This window comes from Coffea eugenioides, chromosome 1 (assembly GCF_003713205.1).
Source record: "Coffea eugenioides isolate CCC68of chromosome 1, Ceug_1.0, whole genome shotgun sequence".
Taxonomy (NCBI): domain Eukaryota; kingdom Viridiplantae; phylum Streptophyta; class Magnoliopsida; order Gentianales; family Rubiaceae; genus Coffea; species Coffea eugenioides.
In genome coordinates, this window is record NC_040035.1 from 7,842,209 (window position 1) to 7,861,324 (window position 19,116).

At 33.5% G+C, this 19,116-nt stretch overlaps 1 long non-coding RNA gene across 1 annotated transcript; it reads left to right on the forward strand.

The window, feature by feature from the left end:
- The first annotated feature begins 14,243 nt into the window (after positions 1 to 14,243).
- LOC113759727 lies at positions 14,244 to 16,841 on the forward strand. The gene is made up of 3 exons (XR_003467018.1): positions 14,244 to 14,315; positions 14,398 to 14,452; positions 16,804 to 16,841. It is a non-coding gene; the product is annotated as an uncharacterized LOC113759727 (long non-coding RNA).
- Positions 16,842 to 19,116: the final 2,275 nt, after the last annotated feature.

Genomic DNA, 19,116 nt, shown 5'->3' on the forward strand with positions numbered 1-19,116 from the left:
ATCATTATAAGAATTTCTCGGAGGTTTCGCGTTATAGCATTAAAATTGACGGTACGCGTTTTCACACGCGCGACTTTATTTGAGGGACTTTAGACCCTTATTTCGTGACAATTAAGAGTGAATAATATTTATATGAACATAAGTGCATTAGAGGTTTAGTGCACTAGTAAACCAAACGCGAGAAAAAAAAATCGAGCCCTAAACGCACCAAACGAGCCCTAATGAGAGTTGACCTTGGAGTGAATTTACACCACTCATTTTAATCTTCTCTTGGAAGCTAACCTTGATCAAATATCACTCTTTCTTCTCTCTCCTATTGCCGGCCAGCCCCCTCTCCCTCTCTAACTCCATTGTTTCAAAAATTTCTTCACTAAATCAACAACAAAACTCCAACCAATCTTCACCAAACTTGTAGATCAACTAGCAAACTACTTGGAGGTTGGATCTAGCTAACCAAAGGGCTGCATTTCACGGTTTCTTGGAGCCTCTTGAGGACCGAAATTTTCTGATCTAAAGCACTAAGGAGGTATGACAAAATCCAACACCTTAAACTTGGTTTATGGTAGTAGAAATGCATCTCTAAGCACTTGCATGTAAGTGGATGGCTTGATATTGTTGGAAAATTTGAAAAGTGGGCTCTATGAACTCCCACTCTTGGGTTGTTGCTGATAAGAGGTTTAATGTTGGATTTAATGATGGTTTAGTGGTTAAAATGATAGATCTATGGAGTATTATTGTTGGAAACTCAAAGTTGAGGCCATGACAAAAATTTTCGAAACTGCCCCTGCTTTGTTCGGCCATGATAAGGCCTATTTTTGATGATCTAATGGCTTGAATCTGATGTTTATATGTTGTATTAGATGTGTAAAAATTTTCATTGGAAAACATTAACGTTTGGTTGGGCAAATGAATTTATTTGTGAACTAGTCAAGCTGGAAAACTGTTTTCGGATAACCCTGTCAAGCGGTAGAATTTCGACCATAAATTTGTCCTCCGACGTCAAAATCGAGTGACGTCAGTGGCATTTGAAACTAGGCATCCATACCTTTCCAACGGTATAAAATTCACATTCTGGTTCCATGTGTGGGAGCCAAACCATTCGTTTTAAGATAGCTGTCCTGTTTCTCTGTTCTGCTGGAATGATTTGTAGAGGCAGCAACTTGAGGCCCAATTTCGAGCTGGTTTTTTGCCAAATTACCAAACGTTTTCTTCTTTGAATTTTTAGCCCTATGAATGTATTTTCCAACGCCATAAACCATGATCAATTCCGAATTAATTCGACTGAGTTGTGATCAAAACAAGAACACTGCTCTGTTTTGGAAAAACCTAGTTTTGGACAGATTTGAGATGAGACTTGTTGTGGTCTTACTAAATGAAATTCTTGGTGTTAAACACCTACCAAATGTACCATGAATGTTCCTTAAACTTTCCTTTCACATATGAACCATGATTGGAGGATTTTCTTAGCCAAACGATTGGATTTGGAAAAAAAAGGATTAAAGGCAGATTGCCTTAAGAATTTTTCCAAACTTTAGTTGGCTCGTTGACTACCTTCCCGAAGGTATTTTTCTGTGAAATTTGATAGAGAGATACCCTTCATATAAGAGTAAAATACTGCCAATTTTGGTATCAATCCAAGTTCGTTTCAATACCTAACTAAACTTCCAATTTTGGAAGTTCAAATCTGGAAATTCTTCTCCAGTTTTGAATTTTCCCCAACTTTGAGCTACCGTATCTCGGTACTCGAAACTCCGATTCTTGATCCGCTTGCTCTGATATAAACCTCACCTTCAACTCGAATTGAGTTACAAATTTCAGAGGCCGGTTCGCAACGTGTGAATTTTACCGAATTTTCAAAGTTGGCCAAAATCCAACTTAATTCTGCCTTGTGAACCGAGACAGTACCTTCAAGCTCATTTTTGAGCACTTTCCACTTTGATTCATGGAAAAGTGTCTTCTAGGAACTTGTAGTACTTTCTAAGAGGTTTCCAATGGTATAAAATTTTCTAATTCTTGACTTATGTCGAGTGAGTTACGATTTTTCAAAGATTCATAACAAAACTGAAATTTTCCAACTTTCAAGGAAATAGAGTTTTTCAAGAACTCTTTATTCTTTTGATATTATCTAAACGTTTTATCCCCGATTTCCTAGATAAAGACTTAAATACTCTTGAACGTTATCAAACCCCACTCGAACCTCGATTTACGAGTAATTGAGGTTTATTTTCATGAAATTTCCTAAATTAATACTAGTGAACGAATTATTCTTCAATAATTGGGATATGAATGGTAATGCACTATTATTTGCTTAGGCTCACACGAGGACCTTCAAGAGGATCCCACGGTGGACACTTGAGTTTCGTTTGAACTACTTGCTCTTAAACGTTTGGTGAGTGTCAAGTGTATGAATACTTGTACTCTCTGGACTTGATTCCTGCTTGGCTTACCTGATTACATGCTTAGCCCACTTGGTTTTGAAAATGGAGTCGAGTGTGTATTTTATCGCACTCGTTCTCATTTGAAACAAATGACTCATGCTTAACATGTTTTGCCTGGTTTATATGACCTGAAATACATGCTTAAACTTGTCGAATGCTTTATTATATGACATGGTATGCTATGGCTGCATACGTCGTTGGAGTGAATCTCCTCGACACTTACATGATACATGGGGGACCCCAAACTCATAGGCCGACCTTGGAACTCGAGCCGGCATGGGTTTTGGTCGGGAACCTTGGTAAGTTATGAGAATCACATGATAAGCTTGATCTATTGGAGAGATCTTGCTTGGCATACTCGTGGAGTATAGCCTTATAAATGTCGTGCGGGCCCGAAGCGGTGTATGGTGGATGGATGAGAAGTAAGTGGTGATCTACGGTTTGAAAATATCAACCCGGTTGACGGAGAGTTATCGCGGGAAAATATACGAATGAACTGGCAAAGCAAGTGGAACCTAGCTCTTGAGAGCTACCATATCCTTGAATTGTTTCTGTTTACATTTCGTTGGCTTTATGAATTACTTGCAATTTATCACTTGAACTGTTATTTGGGCTTGTTACCTGAACAATGTGCTTGCATGTGTGTTATTGGCCTCACGAGCGTTTTGTTCACCCTGTAGATTTGTTTTCCTTAACAGGATCGGACATGGAATGAACTTGGAGAAACCCCTTTTATGTACTTTTGGTTTAAGGTTTCTAATGTATTTGGAATAGACTCCTTATTGGTTGTACATTTGGGAACCTAATGTATGATTTGGATATTTGATGTATTTGGATGTTGTATATTTTGGGCATTGTTGTAACTTTTGGGAATTTGATGTAAGGATTGGATAATTGTTACATGTGGTTAAGTTTGGAAGTTTTTCACACTTTCTTACTTATCTAGTGTTGTAGAATAATATTGTGTTAAGCTTGAACAGATATAACCTTGAGTCCTGGCGAGAGTTGGGCAGGCGTCCCGCGGATACCCTCTGGTTCGCCTTAGGGAGAAGTGGGGGCGTCACACTAGACATGCATCATACATTCGTAAACACAATGATATATAGATATAAATAAGCATAAACAAACAAAATTGATGGTTGAAACTCGAAATCCTAATGTATAAATAACTATGAAACTGAAAACTATTCAGGCAGACAATTTTACAAACAGGTATAGGGCATGTAGAAGCCCACCCAATCTATACCAGTATTCACGGATCAAATAACCAAAAGATCAAGAATCGTCAACCCCTAAAATGAATGCGTAATTCAAGAAAACACATTAGCTACCCAGTGAGTAGCTTGAAAAAAGAATTCCCTTCTTTATCGTCAGCCCCTAAAAAGAATCTTCAGCAACATTTTGGTCCAATTAGTTTTATTGCGTCAAATTCCCTTCTTTCCTTCTTTATTTTTAGCTACCCAGTGAGTAGCTTGAAAAAGCAGAGAAGAAGGAAGAGAAAAGCTTGCATACGGGAAAGAAAATTGCAGAGCCAAGGGAGTTTGTAATCCACTTACCTGGAATCAAGAAATTCACCTAGTAGAAGACTCTTCAACTCCAGAATTCGTTGTCCAAGGAAAATCGAAACCCACTGATCTTTATGGTTGTCCAATTGGTGAAGTAGAAGAGATAGAAAATCTGATGTAGAAGAAGAAGAGAAGGTGCGCCGTGTAATGAAGAAAAAGAGAGGGTAAGTTCGTCATAAATATTTTTGCTCGGGAATGAGTTGAGGGTTTTGTCCAAAACCTCCCAATTTACTCGGGAATGAGTTTTTAGAAATGATTCCAGAAATTGCATTCCAATAGACTTAACCCAAGCAACAAATAAGGGGTTCATTCCATTAGGTGATTCCCAAACCCTTTAACCAAGCAGCCCCTAAGTTTTCTATCTAGCAAAAATCCCGGTTAATTGTGATGAATATGACTCTTTGGAACAATTGAAATTGTGTGGTCTTTGAGAGTTCTTTTAAGGACCCAATTAGTCTTGCTTCCTATTCCTCTAAATTACTTAAACAATTTCAGGAAGCTTTCTTAATCTCTACAAACTTAGCACCTTCATCAACAAGATTGTCAAAGTCACCAACTTAGTGGCAAAAACCTCCCTAGAATTTCTATGAGGCAAATTTTGATGGGGCCAATTTCCTTGCAAAATCATTGTTCTGGGATAGGTGTGGCACTTTGCAATGATCATGGTCAATTTATTGCTGGTTTTTCACAGAAGAATATTGGAGTTTTGACAACTGATGTTTTTGCACCGAGTTGTAATTGAAGGTGATGTGCTGAAGATAACCAACAGATTTGGAGTCTTAATTGATAATATTTTTGACTCTTGAACGAGGTTTTATAAATTGGAATGTTTGCTGGATTCCTAGACATCTTAATTTGGCTGCTCATCTCCTTGCTAAAAGTACTCTGTCACTTGAATATGATTCAAATACATGGTTTAATGTACCCCCAAGTTTTATTCTGCTTACTCTCCAGACAGATTTATATTTACTTTAATAAATTCATTTAGCTTTTCTTTTAAAAAAAGAAAAAAAAAAGTTCTTTTGTGTAATAATTGGAGTTATTGCATCCCAGTTGTGATATTAATTAAATAAATGATTCATTTCCCATTAATTCAATAATGTCAGTAATCAAAATGAAAAACTCCCACATTTAAGGCTACCGCATTTAAATTCGATATATCTGTAACGAATATGCCATTCATAAGATTAATAGGAAGAAAATCCTTATTGATTGTGCTTTGCATTGCATTATGTTCAATCAAAACATTAATAACAATAATAAATACTCCAAAGGAAAAACCAGATTATCTTCACAAATGAATTTTGAATTGTTGAAAATAAATAGCTGGCCAGAAATAAAAAAAAAATGTGTTGGATCTTTAGAAGAAATAACACTCAAAAGAGCGCAACAAGTTTGTATACATTTAGAGCCGTAGACGAGCCAAGTTGAGCCAAAATTTTGGTGTTCAATCTTGGCTCACTAAGTTATTGAGCTGAGCTAGGTTTGACTCAGTGCTAGGGCAGCAAACGAATCGAGCCGCTCGCGAGTCAAGCTCGAATCGAACTCAATTAATATCGAGCTCGAGCTGGCTCGAGTCAAACTCGAGCTCGAACTCGAGCTCAGAATATTAAGCTTGTTAGCTCGCGAGCCGGCTCGCAAGGTTGAGTATATATATATATATATATATATATATATATATATATATATATATTTTTATTTAATAATAAAATTACGTATATTATATATTTTTTTATTTTTATTTTCATAGTAAAATTACGTATATATCCTTAATATTTTATTATTTATTAAGAAAAAAATATTATTTTATTTATTTTTTAAAAAATAAAATAATTATTTTTTATTTTTTTCAAGCTCGAGGTTAGTAAAATTCAGTCGAGGCTCGGCTCGATTAGCTCAAAACTCGACTCGATTCGGCTCGTTTGCAGCCCTACTCAGCACATATATATATAATGGGCCAAATTTTGTATTCAACCTCAGTTCATTAAAATTATTCTGAATTTAAACTCCAATCTGAGCTCAAACTCGACTTATATGATATAAATGAGGAAAGTTCAAACTAAAAAAAAAAAATTAAATGTGTTCGTATATCATATACAACTTTGCAATTCAAAAAATATAACCAATTTAATTTGCCTATTGAATGAAAAAACTTTCACCAAATATAGGAAGATTCCCAATATTTAAACAGAACAAAATATTAAACAATCAAGACAAGGCAAATCTAAGAAAAATTAGCAATACTAGCTTGAATAAGTGTGCAAACGAGTCTAGACGAAGTTAAATGACCTATTGACAAGCCAAGTTTGGTTCGGCTTATTTATAAAATGAGTCTAATTTGATGTTTGAATTCGATTCATTTAATTAAATAAACGAGCTAAACTCGAGCTTATATGATCTGAGCTGAGTTAAGCTCATGAGCTGCTCATTCATTTTACAGTTCTATATACATTGTATATACATTTATTCAAGCTAGAAATACAGACAACTCACTTCACATGGAACAACAGCATAAACACTAACAAATTCAATTCAAATAACATGAAAAATCATAGTGATCTACCATGCAAAGAACATCTATTCAAAGTATTAGGTTTTTATTTGGGATGAAAGTTGAAGTCATCTAAGTCCAAAGAAAAAGCACGCTGTTCATATACTTTATTAGAAAATAGTCAACCCATTCTCATTGTATGATTACAACTTGTTTGTTGTAGTAAAAAGGAAAAAAAGAAAAAAGAAAATAGGGGTATCAATATTGTAATTACCATACAAAATATTGATATACAAAAGTGTTTAGTATTTTGTTCAAAATTTGTTGTTCAATTGTTAAAATTCAATGATTTCACTGGGATCTATCATGAATATGACTTTCAATTTGAAGAAGGCACATTTGGACTCGTGGCTAATAATTCCCAGGCATAGAGGAGCATGGAGAATGCACAGAAAATAAGTCACCAAGAATGGAAGAAATAGAACAACTAGTTCTATTAGACAACTCATAGTAATTCTATTTCGAATAATTAGCTCTTTTATTAGTTAGATCTTCTTACTTATGACCATCATTAGTTGAAAAGCTTGTAATTCACATTGCAATAACTTCCAAAACTTTATGAGCATAAATTGTGACACTAATTACAGAAGTGAATTATGTAGCTTTGAATTTCATCACATGTAAATTCTTTTTACCATTGATTAGTTAGTAATTAATCCATGGTCATAACTTCTGGATTGTCTCTTAGCATTAGTTAAATCCTACTCTTTTTGTTACTCTACTAATAGACTTTAACTTCACTCAGCTAATTAAGTTTCCTTTGTGAGCTCTTCTTAACATTTCGCACACGTCTTAACTTATTGAACTTTCTTAATAACGTAACTTCCAAGCTTAATGATTATTAGGTACAAAACAGATTATTTACCTTTTTATGTGCTTCTTTCTACGGTTACAAATGGAAATGGATCACCTATCAATTTCCCGTATATTTTATTTACTTTCATTTCCCTACTAACCAATATAAGTGTAGTTAATTAGTAGTTATTAGATTGGTATTCATTTCATGCTAAAAAATTCTTTTGTTTATTTCATTCTTATCACTTAATGTGAGAACCTTCTGAACGAGTTAGCATTTCACTTATAAAATTGTACTCTTCGAGAGAGTTGAAACAGTAGGCATTAGACAAAATTTGAGCCTTGAATGCTCCATAAGGACTCGAAAATGAAAATAACAACAATTTTCTATTGAATAAAGATAAATGGAAATTTTAAATTGACTGACATAAAAAAATGATAATCTTGCTGATGAGACGAGGGTAATAGCTAGAATCTCTGACTTTCTGGTGCCGTAGCTTTGAATTCATTCCCTAAGTTGATGTTAAGTGAACTAGCTTTCTGCAGGGAGGGTTTTTAAGATGGTTAAATCATAATGCATATAACTCCTCATTCTTTTTTTTTTTTATATAGAATTTTGAATTTTTTAAATTATTATATATCCTTTCATGTCTTTTGAATTTAAAAGTAAAAAGTGGCCTGTTCACATAGGAATTTGATTTGAAATCTATTAATGTGAGGGTAAATAAAGAGGAAAATCACCAACCCTACTAAAAGTAAAAAAGTAAATAATAATATTTTACTCTTAACTTAGTAATCCTAACTAAAAAGGCAAATTATATAGAAAACAAAAAGAAAATAATATTCATTGGTCATGGATTAAAAATATCAATAATGGTACTATTTGTGAATCCTAAATTATGAAATCACTAAATAGAAAACAAAGTACTACTAGCCTAAAAAACAAATTATGGATTTAAAGGGTATGGGAGAATGGTGAAGGGAAAAGAATAGGAATTGGGTGGCAAAGGCTAGCTATAAGCAAGAGAAAGACAATAGCAAGGAATTAAAGAGTTGTGGAAAAAGTCGAAAAAGGAAGGTAAACTACTACAAAATTGGACGAAGAGAGGAGAGAAGAAAGAATGGGATATTAGGAATATGACAGGAACGATAACACCATGATAAGAGATCTGAAAGTCATAAGAGGCAGCGGATAGCTAGTTAGCAGGTAAGAGAGGATGGAAAGGGTAATAGTTTTTAATAATTTTGAAAACTTTAAAAACACATCTTACAAAAATTATTTTGAAAGTCATACAAGGCCCCGTAGTAAGAGGTCTGAAAGTCATAGAAGACAGTGGATTGCCAGTTAGCAGGAAAGAAAGGAGGGAAAGGGTGATAGTTTTTAATAATTTTGAAAATTTTAAAAACACATCTTACAAAGGTTATTTTAAATCTATATTAAAATTTATGAAGAACATTATTCTATAAGCACTCAACAATTTTAGGATTACAAGATGAGAAAAAAAATTTCCAAAATTGAGGAAAATGAATTAGTTATACTTTATATTTTTAATGTTAAAAATTTTGATATATGGATATAACATGATATATTGATAAATAAGTTTACAATTCTCTATCATGTAAATCGTTATAAATTAAATTATTTTATTCAAATTTTTATCATATATTGACAGACAATAGGTTAACAAAATTTGGTTTCAACTTATTTAAGATATTAAAATTAAGAAAGTCTATTTTGTACTTATGAAATAAACTTTTTTTAACATGTTAATCATATACTTCTTTGAATTTTTTTTTTTGCCTTTTTCCTGTACTTTATCATATATTATAATATATAAGTATTGTTTTGAAATGATATATAAAACTGTGCATAGTATAGATCAGAATACTAGTTTACTTAGTAACAAAACTCATTGAGAAACTTAATGAGACAAATGCCTCATATTTATCTAGTCTTAATTTACTTAGTAACAGAACTCATAGTTTTAGAACTTAATTTATACTCATCGTATTACTGGCTATTATTAGTTCTCATCGCCAATTAATTCTTAAAACTTTTTTTTTAGCTTCCTTTATGACTAATTATATTACGGTTACGTTGCTTTTATTTTAAATTTTAGAAGGCCTATCGTAAATAATGCACAAAAATTCTATGGTACGAATTACATAAATAAATTTGAAAATGTACATCTAACATATTTTTTTGGATTGAGTATTAGTATCTAATAAAGGAGCGTTTGGTCTAGTGGTTAAGGTTGAGGCATTTAAGAATTCAAATTTCTCCTTCCCCTCTCCGTTTCTTGAATTCCACATCTCCCCTACTACTTAAAAATTTTAAGTTAAAATTATGAAGTGTCACAATTGTTGTAGATGTGTTTTTTGAAAGGACATTTTAGAAAAACAGACCATCCAAATGGAGCCAAAGCAGAGCACTGGTCAAAATACCTTTCATGTGCAAGCACTTATAACTATGATGATCAATTTATTATTTTTTCAGTTTTTGTGTGATAGGAAATGTTAAGCACTTGTTAAAATGTAAAAATGAATTCCTGGTCATCGAATTTTTCTTTACATTCAAATTATACTTCTTCAATTTTGAGGGCCAATATAGATTAAACTGTCAAATTTTCCTCTAAAAGCTTTGAATTCGAACTTAATGTCGAAACAGTGAACTAAGTGCTCTACCTAATTTTTAAGTTGTATTCTTATGTAGGAATTTAGTTTCAAATTTCTATTTACATATGAAATTTGCTTATTAATATTTTGATAATATATGTTTTTGTTTATACAAGATCCAGAATGCATATGGCTACAATGTACCTGTTTTTACTAAAATTATTTTAGGATAAATTACACTTTACCTCTTGTGATTTAGCTCTTTTCCACATAATTCTCCTATGGTTTCAAAAATTTTACATGACCCCCTTGTGACTTGGATTAAAGTGTTAAAGTGATAGAAATGATCCTCTGCAATGGAATCCATGGAAACATCGAGATTATCCTTGTCTAGAAATTAAAATGACTAAAGTGATAAAAATATATAAACATAATATGCATGGCACTTTAATTCCTTATTGTTTTAGTGCTCTATTACATAACTTCTTTATGCTTTTCAAAATATGTACGTAACTCCCCTATTGTTAATAATTAATTTTCAACTTTACATAAGCGTACTTTTGACATTTTAGTTAACTCCATTATGGAATGCAAATTTCATCAATTTGACATTTTAATCTGAATCACATGAGGATTATATATAACTTTTGTAATCATAAGAAGGTTATGTAGAAAAGTATTAAACCACATAAGGGTAAAGTGCAATTTATGAATTATTTTTATTTTTATTTTTATTGGTACCAGATGCTGATTGTATATGGGCATGCTTAGAATTGAAACTTTTAATAATAGTAAAATTAATTAGATTCATCTTATGCTGGCAATGGTAAATTAATAAGATTCAATTTTGTTTTTAACATGTTCTTAATAAATTCTTGAACTTTTTACCTTTTGCTTTTCATGTAAATTTTTTTAGTGTTTCCTTCACAATATTAACCAGTGGTATGCGCAGGTTAAAAAAATATTATACTATACTATAAGAATTATCAAAACTTAGTTGGTTTCGTTTCAAATTAAGAAGAAAGCAGCACTTTTGAGATTAGGGAAATCCTGATTAAAATTGAATTATATTGTCCTGGTAATCCTTGATGACGTTTAAGCAATTTTCCAAAATCCTCCATTTGTAGATAATAAAATGTTGCAAATTACTAAACAGTCAGCAAATTAATGCCAGAAGTTTTTCCAATTTAATGGTGACAACAAATAATTTTATTGAATTGACGTGAAGTAGCAGCAATACTGGAAACGCATATGCATTTCGTCAAAGACGATGCATACTTCATCGGAATCGGTATGCCTTCAACTTCTGAAGTTCTTCAGCCAAATCTCAGCCGATGAAATCAATCTTTGTTTTTTTTTACGCGATGAAATTAATCTTTTGAGCTGCCTCTGTGTAAACTTTGGATTTTGACTGTTATTTGATCTTAAATTCGAGTGAGATTTTGAGGGAGTTGATGAAGGAAGCTGGTTAATTGCCATAATCTCTTTTTTCTTCTAATTGTTGTGTTTTATTTCAGTATTCTAGCTCTGTTCTGTGAATTTTGTATAGATCGCTGAAGAACTCATTTCAATAGTTGAATGCAAAGCTTTAGAATTTTAACTCTCTAGCTGCTTTTGTTAATTTATGTGCTTTTGTGTTTAAAATTTTAACTTTAGTAAAACGGAGTATGAATTTATTTATCTGTATAAAGTTCCAATAAGCATTAGTAGCTCAAGTGTTTCCAATAGTCAGTAGTGAAGAACTCCATAGAAATGCCGTTAAATTTTTTATATGAATTGATTGATACTACATTTTAGCTTAAATTGAATTTAGAAAATGAATTTTCCTTATCTCTGTCATTAGGAAATGAAGTTTATTACCATGTGAAAAATTGTTCTAGGGCATTAAGGAGAAGTTATTGTCAATTAATGTTGGAGTTATGTATTTCTAGGTTTGTGTGTTCTATTTTGTTTGTTGATGTGGCCTTTTCTTTTTCATCTTTATGCATGTGAAGCAAGCTGGAGTTCACCTTCTAGACGGCCTTTTGTTGATCGCGTATCATTAGTTGAAGATGTTTGATACATCACTTGTTTAATTAATTTATTTGACTAAGCTTAAATGTTTGATGATTGAATTTCTAACCTTTGTTAGCTGATCTTTTTTTTTTTTTTTTTTTTGTCGACGGAGTGGGGTGTCCGGGTCAAGTCCGTAAAGGCGGCCCGACTAATCCCCACTCCGGCCCGGTCCAGCGCCCCAACCAGACCTAGCACGTTAAATGCACGGCGAACTGATGTTGCTGCGGAGGTTCGACCCCAGGACCTAACGGTCCCGAGGAGGAGACGCCAACCACCAGCCCATTCACGTGGGGGCTGTTAGCTGATCTCAAATTGAAGAAAACTTCCCAACTTGTGGAATTGGTGGAAGAGAGTAAGGTTGCACTAGTTAATGAAATTGTAATCATGTGCAAGTAAGATGATGCACATGATTCTGTTGTGAGTTCTTTGTTTTTCGGTGAACCATGATGCATATAATACTTATTCCAATTGTTGATGGCTTTTCTGTTATGGTCATAGCTTGAAATCTGTTGTGTCTGAGTCATCAACTCTTTCCATCTTTCCTCCTATTGAAGTTTTGGATATTTATTCTGTCACTAGACAAATTGATGACTATAGAATCGACAAGAATGCTGCCAATGCTAAAATGAGCTACATGATTTTTAAGTAAGCCTTAGAGTTCAATAGCTTTATGAATTTTGAGAAGTTTCATTCATTCATGACTTGAATTCTGAGAAGTTCACCATAAAACTTCTTTTGGTGTTTCAGGTGTCGTAGAGAAATCATGGGAGGCTTTCTTTGAACACTTGTATTTCGAACTTTCAGCAGAGGAGGCTTTCTCTGAACGGTTGGATTTCAAATTTCAGGTAATTAAGTTTCTTGACTAAGTACTATGTGAAATTGCAAATTGGTTTATTTTAGATCAATTTTTCCTGCAGTAGTTGTTTTGTTTTCACAAAAATACTCTCTGAATGAATTTGTTAAATGGAGATAAAATAGTAGACTATTAAGCGGTAGTTTGACCTTTGCAAGATTTCTCTCATTCAAGTAGAGTGAGCATTTCTTGAGTGAGTCATTGGCATTGAAAATCAGTTCACTGATGCAGAGATGTGGCTTTGAGCTTATGAAGTCTCTTTCTGCCAGAAATGGTCATCTATATTCTTAATTTTTCTGGGGGCATCTCTTCAGATTGGTTACAACTTACTTAAGCCTCACGATGATGATTAAGAAAGAAAATAACTTGTTTCTGATGCATGAAAGTTGTGGTTTCATCTGCTGTATCGTGTCTCATATTGAAACAGGTTACAGACATTTTTTTGTCTCTGGATTTCATATTCTGTGAATGCATAAACATAAGAAGTTGGAAAGTTGGTCAGAGGTATAGTTTTCTGGTAGATAGAACTCTTGCAAATAAGAGAGAGGGATTCATGTCTGTTTCCTGGAGTTAAAGAAAAATGCAATACCAGATACTCTGTTTTATAAATGCATCGATCTGATTTTTTTTCATCCTTTGGTTTTGCTTTCTTTTTTCAGTTTTACAATAATTTCCCTAATTTGCTGTTGAAATTTTCTTGAGTAAATAAAGAATGATTAAAGATAGAGCTCATAATAAGGACATAAATTCTTTTTAGAATATCAAAACTGGATACTCCGTCCCCCAAAAAATATTTTTGCAAGAGTGCTGCAAAGCAATAACATTAATCACTTCCTCTGAGAGCTCTTATAATTGAAATGCTTTCTAAAGGGTTGTGATATTATAAGTGTTTCTATATTATTCTTGTCAACTAGGGCTCGAAGACCCAAAAGTGGAAGATTATAGCGCAGAATCTCCCATTCAAGGTTTCTTATGCTCATTTTCTTCTCTGTGCATAATATTAACTATTCTGCAATTCTTATATTCCGTTTATTAACACGTGCCATGTGTTTGACATAATTGAACAACTCTGGCCTATCTTATTGAAAAATAACGGCAGATGAGGATTGACTCTTAAGCCCCCAAGAGTCAGCTCGAATGGTCTGCTCCCCCTCTTTAGGGTATGGCAGATCTTCCTGGACAACCAGGGTTCGAGCCCCCTTGTCACCGTGCTCGAGTGGAGTGGGGCCTCCTCTCCGGGTCGGAGTGGGATTAGTCGGGGCCCCGTAAGGATTGACCCGGATACTCACTCAGTCAGAAAAAAAAAAAAAAAAAAGAGGATTGACTCTTAATGCTACATTGGCTAACATCTAACTGCAGGCAATAGTGAATGAGATAAAGAACATGTTTTCGGCTGTGGCTTTCATGTGGGACGTTTTTATTCCTCAAAATCCTGAGACAGGGTGTGTTTCCTTAAGCTGCAACACTTTACAGTTTTGTTACCTATTTATATTTAGGGTTGATACTTGTCCTGTCTTTTTTCAGGTTGTCGAAGGGATTTGCTTTTGTTAAATTCACATCAAAGCAGGATGCAGAAAATGTATGTATTTAGTCTAATAACATCTTTAATCTTTGAGGCAGTTATCTGCCTTTCCAGTTGAAAAAAGAATAATAATAAGATTAGTGCGTAAAACCGCAATATTTCCCAAAATGTTAAAACCTTCAGAGATGAAAAAAGAATTAGGGACAAAAAATACAAAAAAAAATTGTTCAATTACTACCAAGGGAGCTTGTCACCAATAGTGTAGCTTATGTCACCATGATAAGAAAATTAACTCATAGCAAGTGACAGGTGTCGAGCCTGTGCAATAATAAATACCTACTCGAGAAAAATGAATTTTCTGTGTATAGTAGTGAGTAAGGTCGAATCCACAGGGACTGGGAAAAATTCGATTCTTTTCAAGTTCGGGACACGGGGGATTTTTATCAGAAATAAACTAAAAATAATTAAATAATTTAACCAAAAATAAATAATTAATTAATACAATTGTAAATAGCAATTAAATAAATGATAAATAAATTCTAGCCAAGGATACAACTACGCAGACACAGTCCATTCATCCGATCATTGATGCAAAGAAGGTTCACTTAATTTTATTAATAGGCTAGTTATAGTCGCCGATAAACTCTAACGACCAGCTTTTCCTTAATTTATTGATAACCAAGGTACGACCGTTGATTACTTCTAACCAGGAAATACTCCTAGGTACGACCATAGGAATTAATTTCCTAATTGCATTAAAAACTAGAAAAGCCTAACCCAAATTAATAACACGCTACGAGGGTTATTTAAATCAGATTGCATGTTCTCCTAGTATGTGAAAATACTAGTTGTCACTAATATTAACCAACTAAACAATTACGGATTTAATTGATTAATTTGACAGGAGATTAATAAGTCAAATTGCACATCGGGCCCTTGATATCCAATTAACAAAATAATCTCATGGAAATTAAAATAGAAAACATGCAAATATTAACAAATTAAGGAACACGTAAAATTAATTAGATCTCACAGATATTTGGGACTGCGTCTTCGCGTTGATCCTTGACTAGATGAGAAAATTAGTCACGCCTCATAAGAAAATCTTCACACAATTCAATTGAATTCGAAGACATAAATAACTCTTGCTAGTAACTGAAAATGAAAATTTGATTCTCCGTAATCTAATGCAATAAAACTAGTTTCATGGAAGAAACTATTTGAATGAAAGAGACCGAAGAAACATAAAACAAACTTCTGGAGAAAACTTCACACCCAAAATCCAACAAACCAATCATCTACCTATTCTACCTACGGAGCTTCTTGGAGACAAAACTAAAACTAGTCTAATGTCTTATATAGCACTCGTCTCATTCCTTTCCATTATTTTATTTTAGCACTAGTTTCCTGAGAGAACTAGTGACGTAGGAAGCAAATTAGAAAAGCTCCATCATCAAAGCCAAAGCTCAATCATCAAAGCCAACATCTTGGCTAATGAGTACATCTCCCACCATAAGGACAGACTTTCTACGTGGTCCCCGTTAGATAATGAAAGAAAACATCATTCCAATTAATTCCAGCACAATCATCAATTCCTCTGCAATTATCAAAACGGAGGAGTCCACTATAATCATCAATTCCAGCACAAATACACCCGTGGAACCTAGCTTGTATGTTCTTTAGAAACTTCCCACGTGTGGAGTATTTGTTGTAAGAAAATCTCTCTTTTCTGCTCCACTTCCTGAAATTGAGTCCAGATGCCAAATATAAGTATATGTTGACAATTAAAATAATATTTGGCATGGAAACAGGGAAAAATTAATAATAAAATTACTAACAATTAACACCTTATCAGTAAGACTTAAAATGACATGACCAAAGTAATTAGTTGATGATTCTCGAGAATTACTTGAATAGTTCAAATTGTTATCGTCTCTTAAAAGGTTTTGAAGTATCTCCTAATTTCTTTGAAAAGAGGAGAAGTAGTTCTATGCAAATAGGTTTTAATTAGATTCTCTGAGCTTGGAATGTCTTTTTTCTTCTTAGAAAGCATTTTTTGTCTGAATGTCATTTGTTCGGTTCTGATATTGTATTTGGTTGTGGGGTTGTGGTCTTCTGCTACAATGTGAAATTTGAGATACACATCAGTATTTCTTCTATTAGTTATTGCTTATGGAATATGGCCTCAAATTTATTCCTTTTCAGTTTAATTGAGTACGAAATCTCAAGCTTCAAAGTTTGATTTTAACAGCTTCAGGCAAACGTACCGCTGGGCCAAATTCAGCTGCTAACACTTCGAGTTTTGGTGGACTGAATCATGGTTTATGTTGCCACCTAGTTTTTTACTCCTTTACATTATTTGAAAAAAAAATTTGTTTTTTTTTTTTTGCCCTTTTAATACTTCACAGATTATCAAGATGTTCAATGGGAACAATTTTGGTAAAAGATTGATAGTTTGTTCTAGTGTACTGGAACTTTAATTTTATTCTGACATTCAATTTTAGTATATTTGAGCAGGATAAGTTTTGTATCATCAAAAGATTGATTTCTAGCTTTATTAGTGACTTTTGTGTGCGACACAATTTTATGTTGCAATAACATTGTGGCGCATTTTTTGTGCCGCAAGTAGAGTGGCGACACTCAAACTAGTGTTGCAAAAAGCGACGCAAATACATGCGACATACCCAAAAATTGTGTCGTTTTCTTTTGTAACGGCTACTTTTGTAACACAATTGAATTCTGTCGCATTTGTACTGCAGAAAGGTTTTTGCGGCGGTTTTCTGATTTCTTGCAGCAGAATTCTGGCATCGCAAAAAGTCAGTTTTCTTGCAGTGCATTGTTGAATTTGACATTACTGTACAACTCTATTTATATTTTTAAATCCTAAATTTGATTTTACGAGTTGAATGCAAGAGGTCAAACAAAATAAGTTTCCTTGTAAATCGAAAATGATAACCACAAAAAATGAAAAATAAATGAAATAACCACATGTCAATAGGAATTTGAGAAAATACTTATGACATACCCTATAGCCTAGCTGACTATGACACGAGCATTGCCTGTCATTCATTTGCTTAAGGTTTTCAAGAAAAAAAGAAAAACAAAAGAGATTGCATGAGATACATGACCAACTTGGAAGATGTTATCGAAAATTTGAAATTTAATTCGTGAACAAAAATAATTAAAATTTATTTTATTGGTTAAATAATTAAATGGGTTATCCAAATTAAAGTCCATTTATTTACAAAAACAAGTTATTGATTTAATTAAATTTGGCCTAAAGTGAAAGTTAGAATTAATATCAATCACTCTAGCTGGACATTTTGAGCCATGTTTAAAGGGTTAACTTGATTGCCTTGTATTTGCTGATGGAAATCTTGAATCACAAATAACCCACTGGAAGTTAGGATACACAAGCTTTCCATAGATATAGGGTATTCTTGCTCTAAATAAAATACACACACATATATATATATAACAGATAGACATAGGCGGCAAGAATTCTTCAAAATTTCTTGGAGTTTTTCAAGCCCTCAAACCCATAATCATGAAATGTTCTTCCTCAAGATCTGCTACGACTCCCGTGGATCTTGAGGCATTCTTTCTCGAGATATACACTCAAGTGTTTTTCTTACAAGCTTTTGGGCATTATTGAGGTAGATTTGTTGTCTATTTTTGTGCCTAAATCTCCATTAGAAGGGAGTAAGAATCAAGGAAGTTTTATTATTCATCTTTTGTAAAAGATCAAACAGATTAGTGTGCCCATCAAATTCGAAATTAATGTCTATGTTTCTTTGTTAATTTGTTCCTACACTTCTACACACTTGAAATTTGTCAGAACAATTTATGGCATGCCTAATCGGACCAAAACAGTCCATCTCTTTTCCTTCAAAAAGCATCATTGCCATTCAAGAAAACTTGTTTGCTCAAAGGAACTTGATCATTGGGGACGATCCGTATGCTGGTCCTATGACATTAATGTACTCGCTGCCAAAATAGCCGAACAAGTGAAATTTCATTTGCAATTGAAAGAAAGTCCGCAATCTTGGAGGGATCTCCTAACAAAATAGCCAATCTTTTGAGAAAGTGGTCCTCTCTTCTTACCACAACAAAATATTTGCTGGGACATCATGCCATCTATGCGAACTAATGCTTGGCAATTGGAGGAGTAAGTTTTAGAGATGTTAAAGGTGATCGACAATTTGAAAAGTATCATAGAAGAGTAATTTAAAGATTCTCAGTGATGTAGAGTCTGACAGCAAAACTTTAGATTTAGGCACCAAGAAAGATAACTGCAAGGACATCAAGGAAAGTCCCCATAAACCCTCATCTCAAGAAGATGAACTGCCAATGTCTATTGCTTCCTTTATGATGTAACAATTGCAACGTATTATTGCTAACTTAGTGAAAGCTTAGTTTGCTAACTCATCACAATCCTCGGTTCTTTACTCAAAACCATATAATAGAAGGATCGACAGTCTAAGGATGCCACTTGATTATCAACCTCCCCAGTTTAGCAAATCTTGCCAATGTTGCTTTGCTACCCACGAGATCTCATTTGTTGGTAGAGAAAGATTTGAGGTCACATACATTGGAGATATGAAAGTAATTAAAATACATATAATGTACTGACTGGGGAGGGAAAGTAAAATATTGTATATGAATTAGGTAGTAAAAGAAATTTAATTGCAAGTGTGTCTCATTTATGTACACTCATACAT